Source organism: Babylonia areolata, chromosome 6, assembly GCF_041734735.1.
Source record: "Babylonia areolata isolate BAREFJ2019XMU chromosome 6, ASM4173473v1, whole genome shotgun sequence".
NCBI lineage: Eukaryota > Metazoa > Mollusca > Gastropoda > Neogastropoda > Buccinidae > Babylonia > Babylonia areolata.
Window position 1 is genome coordinate 15,778,493 of NC_134881.1, and position 15,356 is coordinate 15,793,848.

Below are 15,356 nucleotides of genomic sequence, written 5' to 3' on the forward strand. Positions count from 1 at the left end.
ACCAGTCATTCACGCGTATGCATAACTCTAAAACTGAAGAAACTGAAGACAAGGATAGGCACCACACACACACACACACACACACACACACACACACACACACACACACACGATTTGACTGCAGACAGACACACAATCGATCATGTATAATCTGTATTACTTTGCTTCATAAATGTATTATATATAGGCGAGTAGAAAACCAAATAAGAAAGAAAGAAGAAGAAAAAAACAACCGAAAGCAAAAGACATAAAAAAAAAAACAACAACACCAAGACCGTTGACAGTTACATGTAAATGTTACACGATCATTTTCAGCAGAAGGGAAATAACTGTGGCGTAAAATCGATCTGATTGAGAAATGGCATGTACTTCCTTTCAGCGTTGTCCAGAACTGCGTAGAAACTGACATGGGTGGGATGGAGGGGGGAGGGGGAGGGCGGTGGCGTGGGGTGGGGGTGGGGGTGATTCCGCATTCAGACTGTACTTTTTCAGCCTCCATTAAAACAAGAATGAATTGAAACACACGGGTTGTCTTTCTTATCTTTCTGTTTGCGCGTCTGCCTGTTGGGGGACGTCTGTGTTTCTTTCTTTTTTTTTTTTGTTCTTCTTGTTTTTTGTGGTGGTTTGTCTATTTGTAATTTAAAGTGATTGTGATTTCTTCGTTGTTTTGTTTAGGGTGGACATTCCAATAGTTTCAATTACGCCCCCTAAATATTTACAATAAACATGATTTGATATCAAGACAGTAATGATTCAAAAATGAACGTGATAAAAGATAATGGATAGGTATTTATCTCTGTGTTATGTAATGTCTTATTCCTGTGGAATGAATTACTGAATAATACACAAACGGATAAACAGCTTTTAACTTCATGGAATTAACATAGTTATTTGACCGAAAATACAACAACAACAACAACAACAACAACAACAACAACACACACACACACACACACACACACACACGTAATTGTTTCTGTGAGGAAGATGTTGCCGTTGATGATGGTGATGGTGAAGAGGGTGTGACGGGACCGGTAGCTGGCAGGATTTGATCAAATATTAATAGTTAATTGTTAATTGCTGCTCATAGTCCAGCCGACCACACAGGGCCATTTCAGAACTGTTAAACCATACAAATGCTCATCCGCGTCAATACAAAACTCACACACACACACACACACACACACACACACACACACACACACACACACAAGCACACAAAAACACACACACACACACACAAAACCTGTAAGATAAACCAACAAAACACAGTTCATGACACATTAGCCTAACCATTTAGCTACTGGCGGCAAATAGGTATAGGCCGTGCTGAGGACGCCAGCCATTCCGCTTAATTTGTCATCCCAAGATTACAAACATCGTAAAAGAGGGAAAAAAAATCAATACTTCAAATCCAAACAAAAAATAAATACATAAAAAGGCCGGCCACAAATGAAAATAACACTGTGGAGTGAACAGCTCGTGCCCATCCCAGTGTCTACATCTCACTACCTAATCGCCAGAGCAAAACAGCTCAGATAGTACATCACAGACTACGGAAAAAAGAAAACAAAAAATGATAAAAATGACTGCTCTTGATGCTGTGTCAGAATATCAGATCAAGTGCCAAGATTAGAAAAAAAAAAAAAAAAATATATATATATATATATATATACACACATCAGTAAAATCAGTTTGCATATAATTTGGCTTCTTTTTTTTTCTTTCTTTTTTGTGCCCATCCCAGAGGTGCAATATTGTTTTAAACAAAATGACTGGAATGAACTGATTTTTTTCCCTATTTTTATACCAAATTTGGTGTCAACTGACAAAGTATTTGCAGAGAAAATGGCAATGTTAAAGTTTACCACGGACACGCAGACACACAGACACAGACACACACAGACACACACAGACACACACACACACACACACACACACACACACACACTCACACACAACCGAACACCGGGTTAAAACATAGACTCACTTAGTTTACACAAGTGAGTCAAAAAGTGTCAAGGTTTGCTGAAAAAAGAAAGGGGAATGGACTGTCAAGGTAGAAAAAGGAGACAACAGTGAAGGAGGAAACAAAAGGCAGAAACAAAAAGAGTGACAGAAAAGAGGAAATTTCTAGCACAGAATTTCCAGAAGACGGGGATGCTGTTTTTTCTTAAAGACCCCCGGCATCCCCACGGGGGAAAATTTTGAACAGGTCACTGTTCTAAAGGATGGTGATGATGGAGAGATTAACGAACACCTTAGAGAAGGACTTTTCTCGCTGACCAAGGTACATGGAGTGACGGCCTGGAGGTAACGCGTCCGCCTTGGAAGCGAGAGAATCTGAGAGCACTGGTTCGAATCCGGGCACAGTCGCCATTATTTTCTCCCCCTCCACTAGACCTAAAGTGGTGGTTTGGACGCTAGTCATTCGGATGAGACGATAAACCGGCCCCGTGTGCAGCATGCACTTAGCACACGTAAAAGAACCCACGGCAACAAAATGGGTTATCCCTGGCAAAAATCTGTAGAAAAATCCACTTCGATGGGAAAAAAAAATATAAAAAAACAACAACTGCAGGCAGGAAAAAAAATACACAAAAATGGGTGGCGCTCTCAATGTAGCGACGCGCTCTCCCTTGGGAGAGCAGCCCGAATTTCACACAGAGAAATCTGCTGTGACAAAAAAGTGTATACAATACAATACAATACAATACAATACAACAGCAGCCCAGCACAGGGCGCCATGCTGTTCATAGCAACCACCCAACAGTGAAGGGAGACCTTCTCCTCCCCCTCCCCTAAAAAAAACAAACAAAAAAAACAAAACAACAACAACAAAAAAACAAAAAAAACAACAACAAAAAACAAAACAAAACAAAACAAAAAAAAAAACCCACACACACAAAAAAAAACCAACCCAGATAGGCCGTTTCCGCATCCACACACATCATGATTCTCTCTCTCTTCGGATTGCCTGTTGGGGGGGGGGGATCATTCTTTAACCCCGTGTGTCCCGTTTCCGTAACACTGTACACAAATTCGACCAACTTGTTACCGTGATCGGAAGAAAAGAAAATAGAACTTGCGGAATAATTGTGGATCACTCCTTTCTTCAGCTATTCTTACGAGGAGATTGCTCATGATTAGTCGTCTGTGATTTACTCACACCTTCCATAGACGTCCAGGATCGGTTTTCAGGATCTGTGATTAAAACTCCCAAAGTGGAGCATGACGTCAGTGGAAAATGAGCCGTGGGCACAGCAGCTGGGGGCTGTGATAGGCCACTGGTCACACGGGGGGGGAAATGACCGATCACATTCATCAAGTCCTGGCTGACCTGAAGTTATGGCCACAGGATAATTACGGGCAAGTGAGACTAATTGGCAACCAGTGTGCACGGCCGCGTAAAGAGCTGAGTGTGGCTGGAGCAAGTGGAGTGTGTGTGTGTGTGTGTGTGTGTGTGTGTGTGTGTATGTGTGCGGAGATCGAAATGTCTCAGCGAAGGTGTTGCATTGAACCCCTACCCCCACCCCCCACCCACCCAACCTCCACCCCCCTCTCCCCGCGGGTTTCCAATCCAGGTAGATAACAACAAAACAACAGCGACAGGTACCTGGTAGGGGGTGGCAGGGAGCGGGGAGGGGAGGGGTGGGGAGAACGACTGCGTCACACAATCAGCATCACACAGCTCTGTTGCTGGCATTGTCCTTGCTGTGCCGACCAACGTCCACCCACATATGACTAAAGGTCACAACAGACAGTCTGTTATTGGGTAAAATGGCGTGGTGGAGAAAATGATCTCTCTCTCTCTCTCTCTCTCTCTCTCTCTCTCTCTCTCTCTGAGCGCCATATTGCAAACTGCAAACATAGCACAAAAAGTGGTTATCCTTCATATCTTGTACGAACTGGATTTGAGGCTCATTTGTTGTGATTGTTAAAGTATCTCCTCTAAGTTGTTTGATATACATGTGCAGCCAGGTTTACAATATGGAGCAGATAATAAATATAAGAGGATACGACAATAACAGGTAAGAGGCAAAGCCTTCAAAAATCACTTGTGCTTCACGCTTTATCCAGTAAAGGAATCATGAGGACAGAATTTTTTTTTGAATCGTTGAAAAGTGCTCTGCATCAAATATGATACATAAAATAAACTCGGAAAAAAAAGGCATGCGAGCGGGATCGAACCTAACATGTTCAGTTCTCATGCAAGCAGACTAATCCCCAAGGCTGCGGCACATCTGACGTCAAATGACTAAATTTAAAACAATGTTGACGTTTTCTTCTTCCTGCAATGAATAATGTCATTGTAGTAGACGTAAAAACGCCGTTTAATTTAAGGTTTGTGTGTGTTTTATTATATCTCGATTATTCTATTATTTCGGCGATAAAGGAGACGTTGCCATCTCTCTCAAGCACATCGCAAAATATTGTAGATCTCTAGATCTGCACAAACCAGTCTACAATGGGCTGAAAGAAACAATCGATTCATTTAAAAAAAATTTTTTTTAATGTTCCTTCCAGTTAATTCAGTGTCCACTTTAGAATACTTATATGCAGTAAACATGTCGATGGTGCAGTTAGTATCACTTACGTGTTCTGTGCAGAATTTGGGTTTCCTTCCTTTTGATTGTGAACAAGAAACACGAGGTCAAGTCGTCTTCGAACACAACCTTCCTTCTTGTCGGCCAAACTCAGTGGAAAGCGGTTTTTAGAATTTTCGGATTTCGGAACACATCTCAACGAAATAAACCGTAAATGATTCGGAAATGCGGCGGATTGATTCGGAAGACTTACAACCTGTTACTGTTATGACTGTGAAGATATTTTTATACTATGTTTTAAGCCAATTTTGGTATTGGCAGACAAATTATTTCAAGAGAAAATGGCAATGTTAAAGTTTACACACACACACACACACACACACACACTCACACACAACAGAACAAGGGTTAAAACATAGACTCACTTTGTTTACACAAGTGAGTCAAAAAAGGTGATGTGTATGCTATGAAACACTTAAAAAGAATGTAGACAATCGAAAACCTAATGATTTTGTTTATGAAGAACTGGGGGAATTCATCCAATTTATTTGAACTCACATGTGAAAGGCACGAAATATTGGCTTTTAAAAACTTACAAGAGTGGACGCTTAATGCGAACCTTAGATGGTCACAGTAAGAAAACACGGGTTTCTGACACCCCCCAAAATGTTTAGATTCATGCGGTTTTGCAATTGTTTTGGATAACCAGGGTATCCAAAGCATCTCAGAATTCTTGGAATGTTTTAGACAAAGGATGAGTGATTGCAGGTGGCAGGACTGGAGGAACCATATGTACATCGGTGATAGGTATGCACAGTACAGACTCTAAAACAACGTACGTGATAGAACCCCACATTGGAATAAAATGAATAGATGCGTAAAGAGTACGTTAAAAAAATAAAACAAACAAACAAAACAAAAAACAATAGAAAAAAAAAGATAGTGTGTGACGGGACATGAAACAAAATTTCTCCTCCTTCCTCCTCCATACACACACACTGACCCCACCCCACACCACCACACCACCCCCACCCTAAACCCCCGTGTTTGTTTTATTTTATTTTATTTTATTTTTATTTAATTTTTTTTTTACTCCTCTTGCACACACACAGGCTGATGAACAAGCTGATGCCGGGCTGCATCAAGAAGATCGACACGAAGGGCGGAGGGTTCGCCCTCATGCAGAACATCGAGCGCTTCCAGGTGGCGGCCAAGGCCTACGGAGTGCCCCCTGCTGAAGTCTTCCAGACCGTGGACCTGTGGGAGAAGAAGAACATCCCCCAGGTCACCCTCTGTATCCACGCCCTTGGCCGCACGGTGAGTGACTGAGGTGTCTTCATTTTCTTCAGCGTTCCCAGGCCATGTTCTGACGGTCAGTCCAGAGTAGGTTATACGACTGAAGTCCGCAGTTCGCTGGAGCTCTGTAGCCGTTCCCCCAAAACTTGTTCTGGAGCGTTGAGGGAATCTGGGCCAGATCTGGCGCTTCAGTCCTTTGTGTAGAGGGCAGTTTAGCAGGACATGGGCTGGAGTTTGAGGAGCGGTGTCACACGGACATTGGTCTGTGTGGGGAATTTACTGAGGTGTCATCTCTCAGGACTCCGAAACGGAGAATGGCTGCCTACATGGCGGGGTAAAAACGGTCATACACGAACTGAAAGCCCACTCGTGTACATGTATACGAGTGAACGTGGGTGTTGCAGCCCACGAATGAAGAAGAAGAAGAAGAAGAAGAAGAAGAAGAAGAAGAAGATTATATGTGTATAATATTGATACTTGACTTCAGCGGTATGATAATGATCAAGGTTGAACATTGGAATGGTAATGTAAGCGCTGTATTTCATTATCTTATATTTTATATGTTTACTGAATCTTATTTTCTTTTAATATTACTTGTTTCTCATATTGCCCGCCGTTGCCATAGACACAGTAATGTTACTGATATAATCAGGCTAAAGAAGAGGAAATCCATTTTATGTTTCATTGTCCTGCTTTTCATGATCTTAGAGTAAGATAAATTCATTCAAAGTACTATACAGATATTTGCGATTCAGGCTAAACTTACTGTTGTCAATGAGAAATGGGACAGGTCTTTTTAATTCAGCTACGTATGTTTACGAAGCATGCAAGAGGCTACTCACTGTGGCCTCTTGATATTCTTTTGCAGAACTATGCTTTTTTAAGTGTTTCCTTTGTTATTGTCTCTTTCTCTCTCTCTGGCTCTCTCTCTCTGTCTCTCTGTCTCTGTCTCTCTCTCTCTCTCTCTCTCTCTCTCAAACAACTTATAAGTTTGCTTAGAAGAGCTGTAAAGCTCATACTTTTGAAATCTTCATTAACTGTCTCTGACAACAAAACTTGGGTATGCTGCCATTAAAATAGAAACTTACTCATAATAAGGTGATTTTTGACTCACTTGTGTAAACAAAGTGAGTGTATGTTTTAACCCGGTGTTCGGTTGTGTGTGTGTGTGTGTGTGTGTGTGTGTGTGTGTGTCCGTGGTAAACTTTAACATTGACATTCTCTCTGCAAATACTTTGTCAGTTGACACCAAATTAGGCATAAAAATAGGAAAAATTCAGTTCTTTCCAGTCATCTTGTTAAAAACAATATTGCACCTCTGGAATGGGAAAAAAAAGAAAAAGAAAAAAAAAAGAAGCCTAATTATATGCAAACTGCATTTATATTTATATTTTTGTATTCTCTAAACTTGGCACTTTGATCTGATATTCTGACCCAACAACAAGAGCAGTCATTATTATCATTTTCTGTTCAAACAGGAACTTCTTTTGCTCAGCATGGAAGTTTTATTTATTTTGCAAACGTTTTGGTGCAGATAGTAAAAAAAAAAGGGAAATTACTCTGTAATTAATGCTAGGGGACTTAATTTGCTTTAAACTGATCTTTCTCATCTTAAACATTACATTTTGAAATTATACTCAATACATAAAAAGCTTGGATTTTTTTTTAAAGTGCATCACAAGTGAGTCTTGAAGGCCTTGCCTCTCTTGTTTATGTTTAAGATAATGTCTGGTTTTACTCCTCCATGTCTAAAACAATTCGTTACAAGCACGATCCGCGACACCAGCAAGATCATGATACCGCTGCCTAGACTTGATTTATGTAAATCTAGTCTCACTTACTCTGGTGGACGTCTCTGGAACAACATCTTTTCTAGTTTCAATGTCAATACAAGTCTCAATGTTTTCATAAAAAAAGGTATCATGACTATCTGATGGAAAGCTTTGTTAATTCTATATAGAAATTAAGTATCTGATGGAAACGTTTGCTACTTCTGTCTATAACTTAAAAAATTCATATGATGGTACTGTTCTCAAAGACGTCTTTCTCCCTCCCTCCTTCTGTGTCTCTGTTGGTCTGTATGTCTGTCTGTTTGTTTGTCTGTCTGTCTGTCTTTCTTTATTTTCTCTTTATTTTCTTCGCGCATATACGTTATTCTAAAGAGTGTGTTTACGCTTATGTGTACAATTTCCATGTAGTCCTTTTCACGATTTGTAATGAACGTGATGCTTTGATTTTTTTCTCTTCCTTTTCTCGTTTGATGTTATGTAATGCTATTTGCGATTCATTTGTTTCTATTTTCCCCCAATTTTCTCATTTTGGGGGCTGGATTAAAAAAAAAAAGAGCAATGTTGCTTATTCTATTACCCCCGAAATAAAATTCATTCATTCATTCATTCATTCTCTCTCTCTCTCTCCCTCTCTCTCTCTCTGCGCGCACGCATGCATATGTGTTGGCTGTACGTGTGTGCGCACGCCCGTATCTATGTGTTTTGTCGTTTGTAGCTAGTATTCCTCAGTTGTTGTTTTTTTATATCTTGCATGTTGTTAAGTGTCCAGTTTTCTCTTATTTTTATTTCTTTATCAAGAAATTGTTTTAGAATTATTTGTAGTTTTTTCCGTTTTTTTTATTATTTTTTATTTTTATTTTAATTTTTTTAGTACCTTTTTATCCCTGAAGGCAGGGTTGAAAAAAAAGCTTCTACAACTGCTTATGTCTTTACCCTGGTGAAATAGATTTCCATTCGTCTCTCTCTCTCTCTCTCTCTCTCTCTCTCTCTCTCTCTCTCTCTCTCTGTTTTTACACCAGGCATTTAAATTTCGGGATATCGTGACATCTTAAGATGTACTTCATTGCAGCGTTTATGTAATATGTGTACTTATTATGGTTGGTTATATATTTTCATTTTGTTTGTTATTACTTATATTGTCACTTACCCCTTCATAAGGGCCTAGGCCTATTAATGAATAAATAATCTGAATCTGAATCTCTCTCTCTCTCTCTCTCTCTCCACTCGCGCGCACATGCTCATACATACACACACACACGCACACACACACACACACACACACACACACACACTCACACACACACACACACACACACACACACACACACACACACACACACACACACACACACACACACACACACACACACACACACACACACACGCACACATTCAAAAACATGCGACACAGTAAGCATTTTGACAAAGCTGTAAACAACATGAGGACGGAAATACATTTCTGTACAGTCCATCTTCCTTTTCCTCATGCGTCTTCTATCCTCGTTTTTTTTTTTTTTTTTTTTTGGGGGGGGGGTGGGGGGGTGGGGGGTGGGGGTTGTTTTTTTTTTTTTTTTTTTTTTTTTTACATCAACGTACATTCCGACAGCCCAACGAGTTTTGCAACTTTGGGGTGGATCTGTTGCTTGTTTAGTGTAATGCAGCTGAAGTATGATGTAAATGCCATTGATATACCCTGGCATTGATATATCCTGTCATTAATATACCCTGGCATTGATATATCCTTTCTTCTTCTTCTTCTTCTTCTTCTTCTTCTTCTTCTTCGTCTTCTTCTTCTTCTTCTTCCTCCTTCGTCCGAAGATAGGCCTGTATATATCTGTTTACAGGTACGTTTTTTGGTTTCTCCACTGAAAGGGAGTTCATTATCACATGCGTCATATTCCTTGGGTTGATGACGTTGATACTGTATCAGTCTTTGCGTTGTTCTGGTTGTTGTTCTCGTCGATGTGAGATTCCCGTAGAAAAAAAAAAAAGAAGAAAAAATAATTTATTGTCTCTGTGTTATTTTCTTTCTCTTTTCTGTTCTTCCCCACTCTCCCTCTCTATCTGTGCCTCCTGCAGTTTATCTGTATGCATGCGTGTTTGTCAGTGAGCGGTTGAACACGTGTGTGTGGGGGTGGGGTGGGGGTGGAAGTATGTGTCAGTGTCTGTGCTTATCTCTGCCGTGTGTGTGTGTGTGTGTGTGTGTGTGTGTGTGTGTGTGTGTGTGTGTGTGTGTGTGTGTGTGTGTGCGCGCGCTGAGACATCTTGGGGAAAATAAGATTGTCTCGCTCGTGATGGGTCGATGGTATATACGAAATCCTCAAAATATTTGCCCAGGAATCGAGTTTGTGAGGAGAAAACTGTTTTCATTTTTAAGAAGCACAATGTTACCCCCCCAGTCCCCCCCCCCCCCTCCCCGCTCTGCCACCGAACACACACACACACACACTTGGGCCTGTTTGCTTCTCTTTAGTGTGTGTGTGTGCGCGTGTATGTATGTGTGTGTGTGTGTGTGTGTGTGTGTGTGTGTGTGTGTGTGTGTTTGCACGTGTGTGTGCATGTGTGTGTATGTGTAGGTGTGTGTGTGAGACACACACACACACACACACACACACACACACACACACACAGAAAAAAGAGCATGTGCAACCTGCGTGTCTCTGTCTAGTGGTGTTTCATCATCCATGTTTCTGTCTGACCCCTTCCCTCTCCTCCACCCTCCCCCCCAGCTCCCCTCCCCTTCTCCTCCTCCTCCTCCTCCACCTACTCTCGTTCAATTCATCGGAAACTGTTGCAGAAGTTGAGAGAGAGAGAAAGAGAGAGAGAAGGCCGCCCATCCCTTCCCCACACCCCTCTGAGCTAGCCAAAGTGGACTCTTCCACCTGCAGCCTTCCCACGGCAGCTGACGGCGAGAGCACCACTGACTGACGCCAGAGCTCTGTGGACCCGCGGCGCTCCCAGTTTCTTCCTCTTCCTCCTCCTCCTCCTCCTTCTCCTCCTCCTCCTCTTCACTTCTGGACCCCGCCTCTAAGGCTTGTCTCCACCCTCCTGCCCTTCAAACCTAACCCCCAACCTCCAGCCCCACCCCGGCCATACACACACACACACACACACACACACACACACACACACCTGTCCCCCCAACCCCCCCTGCACCACCACCCAACCCCTACTCCACTCCCTACTCCAACCCATCACTCACCATTCTCCCACCCACCCACCTATATCACCCCCACCCACCTTCCCACCTACCCACCCGTCCCCTCTCCGCTTGTTTCTTTCCAAAGCGAGGGGGTGGGGGGTGGCGTGGGGTGGGGTGGGGTGGGGTAGGGATGGGTGTAGGAGCCTCCTCCTCCTCCTCGTCCGCTACTAGCCTATCTGTCTGTGTGGCAGGCAGAAAATGCCTGCCAAGGCCTTGCCTTGCTTCTCTTCAGCTTCAGCTTCGTTCGGCCACTGAGCAGCTGGGGTTGCAGCAGCAGCAGCAGTAGCAGCAGCAGCAGTAGCAGCAGCAGAATAAGCAACAACAGCAGCTGGAGGAGCGAAAAAAAAAAGAAAAAAAAAAAGAAAGAAAAAGAAAAAGAAAAACGTTGCCACCCGAGTCTGTCTGCTTGTTCAGTTGGATGTGGCCCAACTGGTATCTCCGCTCCCAGGACGGTCCTCTCACGGGCTCCATCCAGGCTGATCCGCTGCCCACCACGACGCCTTGTTGTAAGAAGGAAGGAAGGAAGGAAGGAAGGAAGGAGAGACAGAGCGAACACGAGGGTGGGAGTGGGAGACAACAACACCCCAGCGTCGGATGACAGGTAAACTGTTATAGTTTATTCCTTGTGTGTGTGTGTGTGTGTGTGTGTGTGTGTGTGTGTGTGTGTGTGTGTGTGTGTGTGTGTGTGTGTGTGTGTGTGTTTCTCTCGTTTTTTCTTTTCTTTGAGGGACATGGGTGGGTGGCGGCGGGGGTGGGTGGGAGGAGTCATTTTGTTCATAGCTGTGTTGTGTGTGTGTGTGTGTGTATGTGTGTGTGTGTGTGTGGGGAGGGGGTATGTGTTTGCGTGTGTGTATGTGTGTGTGCGTGTGTGTGTGTGTGTGTGTGTGTGTGTGTGTGTGTGTGTGTTTGTGTGTGTTTGTGTGTGCGTGTGTGTATGTGTGTGTGGGGGGGAGGGGGTATGTGTTTGCGTGCGTGTGTGTATGTGTGTGTGCGTGTGTGTGTGTGTGGGGGGGGGGGTATGTGTTTGCGTGCGTGTGTGTATGTGTGTGTGCGTGTGTGTGTGTGTGTGTGTGTGTGTGTGTGTGTGTGTGTGTGTGTGTGTGTGTGTTCCTGCTTTCTTTGCCGTTCTCCTGAACGAAACCCTTGTTGCAGAAATTGTAAAGCATGGAGACTTGTGTTACCTTGCATTGTCGAAGTGGAAACTTCTGTCGCCTCAGAGGCAGTGGTCACTTTGTTGGCCCAAAGTCTGTAGCTGTGACATTTTGACGGCCCGCGTGTGTGCATGCGCGCGCCCACGTGTGTGTGTGTGTGTATGTGCGCTCGCGCACGTATGTGTGTGTGTGTGTGTGTGTGTGTGTGTGTGTGTTTGTGTGTGTGTGACATCAGTAGGTGTAGGTTTTCGGATTCGATGGATGAAAGAAAAAAGTAAGAAAAATAATGTTTCTTTAAAACAGAACAACAACAACAAACAAAAAAATACACACAGAAAATAATTAAAAAAATAAAAATAATGAAAATAAAAATAATTATTATTACTGCTACAAATCCACGTATTCAAGCGCTTGCGCGTACACTCCTGTTCCCACTTTTTTGACACAGCTTCCCAATTGTGTAGATTGGGGAAATAGACTGAAATACGTGATGCGTTTTGTTGTTGTTGTTGCTCTCCTTCTTCTTCTTCTTCTTCTTCTTCTTCTTCTTCTTCTTCTTCTTCTTCTTCCTGTTCTTGTTCTTGTTCTTCTTCTTCTTCTTCTTCTTCTTCTTCTTCTTCTTCTTCTTCTTCCTGTTCTTGTTCTTGTTTGTTGTTGTTGTTCTTCTTCTTGTTCTTCTTCTTGTTCTTCTTCTTCTTCGTGTTGTTCATGTTCTTGTTCTTGTCCTTCTTGCTGCTGTTGTTGTTGTTGTTGTTCTTCTTCTTCTTTTTCTTCTATGTTTCTCTGTCTCTCTGTCACTGCCCCTCTCTCCCCCACTTTCTGTCTCTCCCTTTATCTCTCTCTCTTCTCTCTCCAGCTCTGCTGTCCGCTTCGAAATCTGTCTCAGTGTGCCTCTTTCGCAACAGCAGCCGCGGCAGTAATAGTAATGCTACGAAATGTGGTTATTCTTTTGTTACAATAGGCTGCTTCACAGTCTCTCTGTCTCTCTTTGTCTCTGTCTCTCCCGCCCAATCTCTCTGTCACTCTCTCTCTCTCTCTTTTTCTCTCTTACACACACACACACACACACACACACACACACACACACACACACACACACACACACACACACACACACACACACACACACACACATATATACATTTGTTGTTTTGGCATATATATATATATATATATATATATATATATATATATATATATATATATATATGCATACACAGCGAGACAGACAGAGAGACAGAGACAGAGAGAAGCAACAGTTGTTTTAAGCAGCAAAATTAGTAGCGGCAGACTCAAATGCTCAGATGTTACTAGCACTGAGAAAAAACAACAACAACAAACAAACAAAAAAAAACCCACCGTGGAAGTAGAATAGAAAGCGTGATCATACTTTTGTGAAGTTCGATGAGATTCCCAAGTACACGACTTCGGCTTCAAAGGCTCCATAATCATAATCATGATGTTCCCACCTTTTCCCGTTGACAGCCGAGGCCTAATGCGCCTTACGTTGTGAGTCATTGTATTTCTCTTTTTCGTTGTTGTCACAACAGATTTCTCTGTGTGAAATTCGGGCTGTTCTCTCCTCAGGGAGAGCGCGCCGCTACACTGAAAGCATCTTTTTTTTTTTTTTTTTTTTTTCCTGCATGCAGTTTCATTTATTTTTCCTATCGAAGTGGATTTTTCTACTTTTTTTTTCAGGAACAACCTTTTTGTTGCCGTGTTTTGTTGTTGTTGTTGGTGTTTTTTTTTTACGTGCGCTAAGTGCATGCTGCACACGGTACCTCGGTTTATCGTCTCATCCGAATGACTAGCGTTCAGACCACCACTCAAGGTCTAGTGGAGGGGGAAATAAAATACTAGCGACTGAGCCGTGATTAGAACCATCGCGCTCAGATTCTCTCTCGCGTCCTAGGCGGACGTGTTACGACTTGGCCATCACTCCACATTGGGCGTTCATGGTGTGGCACGTGTATTCTATGTTGTCATTCAAATCAAACTAGTCATATTCAGTGATATCACCTTTGCTGGTGTCAGTCTTATCATAAACAAATGAATTTTCTGTCTTTTGTTTATCTGTATGTCTGTCCGCCTGTCTCACTCTTTCTGTCTGTCTCCTCGTCTCTGTTTGGCAGATGCGCGCTTGTGTATGTGCGCATTTCTGTGTGTGCGTACGAGTGTGTGTGTATGTGTGTGTGTGTGTGTGTGTGTGTGTGTGTGTGTGTGTGTGTGTGTGTGTGTGTGTTTGAGTGAGTGTATGTGAGTGTGTGTGTGTGTGTGTGTGTGTGTGTGTGTGTGTGTGTGCAGCTGTGTTTTTGCGTGCAATTTATGGGTACTTTACTTTTATCACCGCTATTTAATGACAGCGTAAGTGCTTTAGATATAAATTAAGTGCTTCTGATAAAATCTTCATACTCTCCTTATGAAATCATGGAACAGTGCTAAAAGTAATTACGTATCCTTATTACGTTTCTTTTGGGAGAAAATTATATTAGCAGAAAAATCCATATTGATGGTCATTATGTATCATATCTGATCAAACTAACGTCAGACTATCTGCCTGGTAGGCTATATATATAATTTGCATCAAACAGAGAACAAAATTCTAAAGGGAATTGATTCCAGTTCGCAGCATCGCTCGCTTGCAATCAGAAAGTCGATGAGAGAACCATAATTATGCATAAAGCTATTAACTGTATGTCCCAGTTTTGATCGACTCTCTGGTCCATGACTCGGGCAGTGTAAAATTATTCAGACGCCGGAGCTCGTGGTGATGTGGTCAGTGTCGCGGAAGGACTGACTACTTAGGGGATGGGTCATGAGTTCGAACCCTCTCAGAGACATCAGTATCATTGTGCGATGTTCACTTTCCCACTGTTCTTCAATTTAAGGCCAGACACTACAGTCAAATAGCGACTTTTTTTTTTCTTTCCGACTATATCTCTCTCTTTTTTTTTTTATCTACTAGGTGTATCATCGCTTGTGGATCACAAAAAAAAGTGTACTTAGATTTCTGTGAACACCCGTTGCTATGGAAACAAATCAAATTGGCCGCTAAACAATGTATCAAAGAAATCGGGTTTGTGGTCCATGTGGTGTACGCAGACACTTTTTGTTATGTGGACTTGATACACAATGACACTATCTTCCTTTTCACGTGGGATTGTGTTGATCCTTCAATTATTGTACTTTTTATGAATTTTTGAAATTTTGGGTATTGCGAAATCCTCAAAATTTACAATGGGTAAAAAGATTGGAACTGCTATGAATTAAAACCCAGAGAATATTTTCATACAATTTACAATGGGTAAAAAGATTGGAACTGCTATGAATTAAAACCCAGAGAATATTTTCATACATACTCGTGACAAAA

At 42.2% G+C, this 15,356-nt stretch overlaps 1 pseudogene; it reads left to right on the top strand.

The window, feature by feature from the left end:
• Window positions 1-5,662: 5,662 nt before the first annotated feature.
• LOC143283236 (myophilin pseudogene) lies at window positions 5,663-10,539 on the top strand (annotated as a pseudogene).
• The last annotated feature ends 4,817 nt before the right edge of the window (window positions 10,540-15,356 follow it).